The sequence below is a fragment of the Cryptomeria japonica genome, unplaced genomic scaffold, assembly GCF_030272615.1.
Source record: "Cryptomeria japonica unplaced genomic scaffold, Sugi_1.0 HiC_scaffold_39, whole genome shotgun sequence".
NCBI lineage: Eukaryota > Viridiplantae > Streptophyta > Pinopsida > Cupressales > Cupressaceae > Cryptomeria > Cryptomeria japonica.
Window position 1 is genome coordinate 40,339 of NW_026728861.1, and position 6,950 is coordinate 47,288.

A 6,950-nucleotide genomic window follows, 5' to 3' on the forward strand; every position below is an offset into this window, starting at 1 on the left:
AAATGGCACACACCACCAAGTGAAGGAAGGTATGTGATACTATTAATAATGTAATAATGTACTAATTACTCTTTATATTTACATAATCTAACATATTTCAAACTTTTCATAGGTTGCTCGACACATCGAAGGCAACTAAGACCATACTAAAAAAGCATAGACAACACAAATTTGGCTCTGGTGGTTATATGGAAGTTGCTGCATGAATTGTAAATATCAATAAATGAAATATCGCTTCGAAATAATAAATTGCAAATAATTATTTTTGATCAAACAATAGAGGCAAAATTCATGATATTAAGCAAAAATGCAGGGCTTTGAATTCAATAGAGCGCCCATAGAAGATGACATGAAAATTGTCTTCCAACAAGGCTATGGAGCTGTGGCTAAATGCCTGAGAGAATTGAGTGGGTAAACACAATATTCCATTGCATCCATCACATAGGTAAATAAGCTAAATGAAAATTATTTAAAATTGAATACTTGAGCAATAATATATTTGATATTAATTTCCAACATAAAGTGACTATATCTGTTTTAAATAAGAAAGCAATGATAACAATTCACATAGCATTGGAATGCAGGCTACTAAGGGTGGAACTCAACCTGCATATGATGAAGGTCATGATGTGCATCCTGGTACTAGAGGTATTCATGTTCTATACAATTGTTTATGTATTTATTAATATAATTAAACATATTTAATTGAAATTGGTGTAGTAATTAATGTAACCTTTTTTTCTTTTATTTTAGAGCATGTAGAGCATGGTGAACAAGTGGAGCATGACCAGGGTAGACAACATGAGGAACGTGATGTGCCCCCATCAGGCAAAGAGGACCACTATTATTCCTTTAAATGGATTTAATTGCAATTGGTGTATTTATTAATGTAACCTTTCATGTTTCAACTCCAGAGGATTTAGAAGGTGTTTAGTATGTTGAGGATGAGGCTAGACAAAAATGATCAGGAAGATGATGCGGACCCATCAAGTAAAGAGTACCCCTATAGTGTTCTTTTAATTAATGAAATATTTGTAACAATAATAAAAAATCTTATGAATTTAACCTATTTCTTTGTTATTGTAGCGGACCCCCCTTTGCCTAGGCATCCTCGTCATGAGTACAGGACTAGGCATACATTAAGATCATGAGTAGAGGGTACAAGAACTGGAGATGGGAAAAAAGATGAAGAAAATGATGCTCCACTTAGTTTTTACTTAGCTTCAAAAAACAAACAAAAAAATAAATGATTGTAATCATATTATTTATTAATGAATGATATGTTTTAATGAATGTTGATGAATGTTATGTGCTAATGAATGTTAATGAATGTTATGTATTAATGAATGTTATGTGATAATGAATAAATGTTATATTTTATTAATGGATCAAATAATGAATGAATATTATATGTTAATAGGGAATTTAGAGTGATGTTAGTGGGGGAGGGCCAAATGAGCTTCCACCTTCATGTGGTTGGCCCTGTTAAGTAGAGAATATTAAACTATTCCTGAAACAAAGAGAAGCTCAATAAGGTAACATACTTTTCAATATTTCATTATGCTCCACTATTAATCTTATTGAATAATATGTATTGAATCTTAATTGCAAGGCCCAACAAAGCCAACACAAACAACATCACATGAAGTTACTTAGTGGAGACCATCAAAGGTAAGGTCCTTGATTAAGATTTTGTTGTTTATATTCATATTGCTGATTACTGAAAATAGATTTTGTTGTTTATATTCATATTGTTGATTCATAGACATATATTCATTTAACTTTTTAAAAGGGCAGTCACCAAAAACACCAAATAGTTGTTCAAGTCTAAGATCAAAGATTAGCAATCTTGTTGTCTTTAGCAGTCTAAGACACAAAATCAATCACCTTACAATTTGTATGCCTTCATGTTTATTTTCTCAGATCTCTCCTATACTCTTGAGGCTGCTTCTTGAGTCTTTTGTTCATGGATACCTAAACTTTGATGATTAAAACTATTAGAGGAAGACTACCTAAGGAGCAAACAGTCCTTTTAGTTCAGCATGGAAGAGACCAAAAAGCATCAACGCTTTGCATCATCACCAAAAGATAACACAAAAGCACATACACAACACAACTTGTATACAACATATAGAAGAATAAAGATACAAATACGAGAATTCCAAGTCTAAACAATGGCTAGAACCCACTATGAAATATAGTTTACACTTGTCCTTGAATTGAGAACTTCAATATTTTAATGGACTACATAGGGTACTGCCTTAAAAAATGAGCCGACTTCACATGAAATTGGTCTAAAGTAGAAATAATGGTAAAAGGAACATATAAGCTTTTAAATTCAACTTTAACTTGAGGGTGATGGAACCAATGGTGGGACAAGTGAAACCAATATAGTTTACACTTGTCCTTGAACAAAGAACTTCAACATTTTAATGGACTACATAGGGCACTGCCTTAAAAAATGAGCCAACTTTAGATGAAATTGGTCCAAGGTAAAAATAATGGTAAAAGGAACATATAAGCTTTTAAATTCAACTTTAACTTGAGGGTGATGGAACCAATGGTGGGACAAGTGAAACCATCATGCACCTTAATCAAGACTTCAGATTTATCATAATTGTCTTGATAGAATGCACATGTGAAAAGATATTCTTTTGTATTCATATTAACCATACATAGTGGATCAATAAGCACCCTACATGTGGGTTTGTCATTAGTTATGGAAGTAATGTATATTGGTCCATCGGGTGTATGCTTTGAGTTACCACTTTGGGTAAAGGTGATATTAGGTTCAATCTTAGGTTTTAGTCTATCTTGTTTAGGAATTGGTTCTATCATGTTCACTAGATATTCAATTCAGTTGGTAACTCCAAGGGTCACCTTTTCATCCTAGTGACTACCTTCGATCTTATGAATATAATTGTCTCTTGATAAGCCATTTTATTCATTTATGTTGAAATCTGTCCCCAATGCCTATATCATATGACTAGATTCTATGATGTTATACATTGTCTTGTGTTTTTTATTTCCTAACTACCATAGTTGCTCATACACATCTTAATTACTTTAATACTTATCTCGGTTCTATGTTGAGGCTTTAAACTATCAATGTAGCTTGATCTTTGACATTTTGTGACAATGACTGCATTATGTTGTGACCGATACTCTTGATAGTCTATATAACTGTGAATTATCCTTTTGTTTAAATGAAGTTACTATTTTGACTATGTATTGTAGGTCTATGAGACTTTGGGACTATCAAATATTTATTCATATTGCTTCTATGATAATACCATGTTCTCATTCATCTAAACCTTATACCCCTTTAACCTTAAATCATTGTCACTACCTTTGGCCCTTTTGGCATTGGATCAAATCCTTACTTGGGTAAAGTTGTTAATTGCTTTTAGTATTCTAATTTTTTACTTCATCTATGTCCTTTGAGTAATATGAACGTTTGAGTTCATTGCAAATTATTATGGATTCTTCATTTTTCCTTAACACATCACTATCTCAACTATCAACTCTTTGATGCTTGGGACTATTTTTTATTATGATTTATTGAATATCACTTTAGCTAGTCATTGCACCTTCTTTTTTATTTTATCTTCGTTTTTCTTTCCAAAAGACTACTCATGTTATTTTTTTCTTGAGTACCCTCTAGAGGGGGAATCATCCTCATTTTTCTATCCTACTATTGATACCCCAAAATCCAATAACAATACCTGATACCCCTAGCATGTAAGTCATCACCAAGCTTTTGTATTTGGCATAAGTGAATGGTTGAAGCTACAAAAGTTTTGTTTAACTATATAAAAGAACTCACATACTATAACTAAAATCATATAAGAATAATCCCTGATAGACCTAAGAAAGATCAACAAAATAACCCTCATAGAGTAACATTCTATGTATATATTAGGATAGCTAACCCAATCTAATATGTTAGTATTGAACATGGCTATCAACATAGTTATACCAAACACAAATGATGAGATACCTATCAGAATAGTCACTAATATTTTGTAATCCTGATAGAGTATAGCTATCCTGACACAAAACTAGGGGTAGGTTGTAATGATGTAGGCCTTATCGGAATAACATCTAAGATTAGGGTAGGTGCTTGATATTCCCTGATTGCAATTTTTTTTTTTTCTATAAACCCTATTCATCGGAATTTCGACGGACATGCCCAACATAGGCCCCGATGAGAGTGTTGTAGCTATGATGAAATATTTCATCGTAGACATAGCACTCTCATTGGAGCTTCCTTGCATTTGTTGTCAGAATTCTGCCAAAAAATGGCACTATCCTTTGACATGAATGCTATACTCGCAATAAAAAATTCCGTTTTAGGTGCACCATTCCCATCAGAGCTTCCTTGCATTTTTTGTTGGGATTCTGACAATAAAAGTAGTATGCTCTGATGGGAATGTTGTACCTACGATGAAATTTTTTGTTGCAAATTCACCATTCTCGTCAGAAGATTGGCAACTTTGTTGGAATTTCCATGAATTAGATCACCACATTATGTGTCAACATTCAATGAAGAAGGCGTCAAAATTCTGATGAAAATCTATCTATCAAATATCCCAATGAAATTTTAGTGACAAAAATCTTTTCATTGTTTCATCGGATCTACGACATTAATATGCCAGAATTACAAAGATAGTTCATCGAAAAATGACCCCAAATGTGTTAGTAGATTCTTTTAGGGGAATAAAGCCTTATTTTAGAGGTAGAGGTAATGGACTTTTTGACAAAGGTTTTAAATGTAATAATTATGGTCATAGATCTTATGAGTGTCTAGAGAATCCCACCACAAGTGAGAGGAGTGCACATATTGCTCAAGTTGAAGAGGATAGTGCAAAATCGCCTTTTTATGAAGATTCACCTAAGGTTGGAGAATCATTGCACTTATGAAATAAGTCTTGCTAAATACTAATATAGAGATTCAATAACTTTCTCATAGAGAAGCATTGTTTAGAACAACCTGCAAGACTAATGGTAAATTTTGTAAGGTTATTATTGATAGTGGAAACACTAACAACCTTGTATATGTTAAAAATTGACACTCATTGGATTCATATGTTGTCATTGATGGAAACATGGTAACATGGTTACTTGGCAAAAAGATTCATAAGGATGCATACACCGGCATACAACAACACTAGGAGGGATTCACCAACGCGGGCACCGGCACCGACATCCAACACTTCAGTGAAGCTCACATCAGGCTTGGACCTGAAGGAAGTTTTATTTGCAAAATTATTTTGTAATTATTGTATAAAGCCGACATTGTATATCTTTTGTAATGCATTGTATGTTGACATAAGGCATATTGTTTGTGAAGGGTATATAGGTCATTTAAAAAAAAGTGACATAGGAGAATTATTGAAGAACTGCATGATCCGAAGAATATGTATGTAGATCATTTGTATGTGAATGTTATATCATGCAATGATCTATAGATAGTTTGGAAAGAATTCTTGTAGGAGAAGAGATATTGGTAGAAGTGTTTAGGGTTTATGAACCGGTACATAGCAGAACTATAACTGTAGACATCTAAAAATGATCAACACTTGCGGAGTCATACTTTAACATTTGCGCATTGCCTTATTTTAGGGTTCTTGCATCACATTAACATTTCTTCTATGTTGCGCACTTGATCTTTATCATTTATGAGCATCAAGTCCTTCTTTTGCATTCCTCATTTTTCATTGCTTTTGAATTAGGTCTTGTCGAAAGCAATCTTCAGTCATGATTTTGGTCGATCTTATCCTGTCACATCATGGTGCATGCTCATTTATCATCATTTTGGACATCGTCAATCCTAATCGATGATAGAATTAGGGTTTTGTCCTCTTGTCAATCTTTCAATCATCTTTATCTTGTTAGTAATTATTTGCGATTATCAACTTATCAATCTTGTCATTTTGCGATCAATTCATCATCGATCCTTGTCCTTGTCAATCTTGTCATTTTGTGATTGATTCATCATCGATCCCTGTCCTTGTCAATCTTGTCATTTTTCGATTGATTCATCATCGATCCTTGTCCTTTTCAATCATGTCAATTTGGATTGATTAGTCATTTTTCCTCATCAATTGGCGCCTATCAATTTGATCTCCTTGTCAATCTTGGTCAATTTGTCATTGATTTTTGTCAACTAATTTTAATCATTTATCAAAATTGGTCTTTTGTCAATAAAAATCATGATGGAACCTACATCAATTTCTTGTTGTCTTGACCTAATTCCTTGTCCTCTTATTTCTAGGGTTTTATGATTTGTTCATTTAATCATTTTCTTCTTCTTTGTGGGTTAAATAAATCTATTTATGTAGTCCTAGGTCTCTTTCATGAATTAATTAATGGATGAAAACTTATTAATTAATTCACCTAATTTCTATTTTATCTTTTTCCTCAATTTTCTAATTTTCCAATTTCTCCTAATTCCTAATTTCTATTTCTACTTCAATTTTTTCATAATTTGTCATGCATTTTGCATAGCAACTTGCCATAATTTGTCCATAATTTGTCATACATCTTGCATAGCAATTGTCATACATTTGTCATAATGTTTCCATTCTTGATTTAAATTTCCTTTCAAATCTCTTCATGCTAATCTTGTCCTCTCTCCAATTTGTCTATAAATTGGATGAGTTTCTTCAATCAATCAATCAATCAATCAATCACATTTTCGAGTAGCCTTATGCTGCAAATTTCATCTCTCAACAACTTGCTTTCAACTTGCATTTTGCACTTGTAGGTGAGATCCACATCAAATTTGAAGGTGAAAGAAGAACAATGGAGCCACATGAAGGAGAAATCTGCATCAGTTTGCTTCAATTTCATTTAATTTGAATATCTTGTCTTTATGTCTTCATTGATTGGATTGGGATTGTTTTCATAGATGCTTTAGGTTTTTTGGTTGTCCTAATTGCTATTTT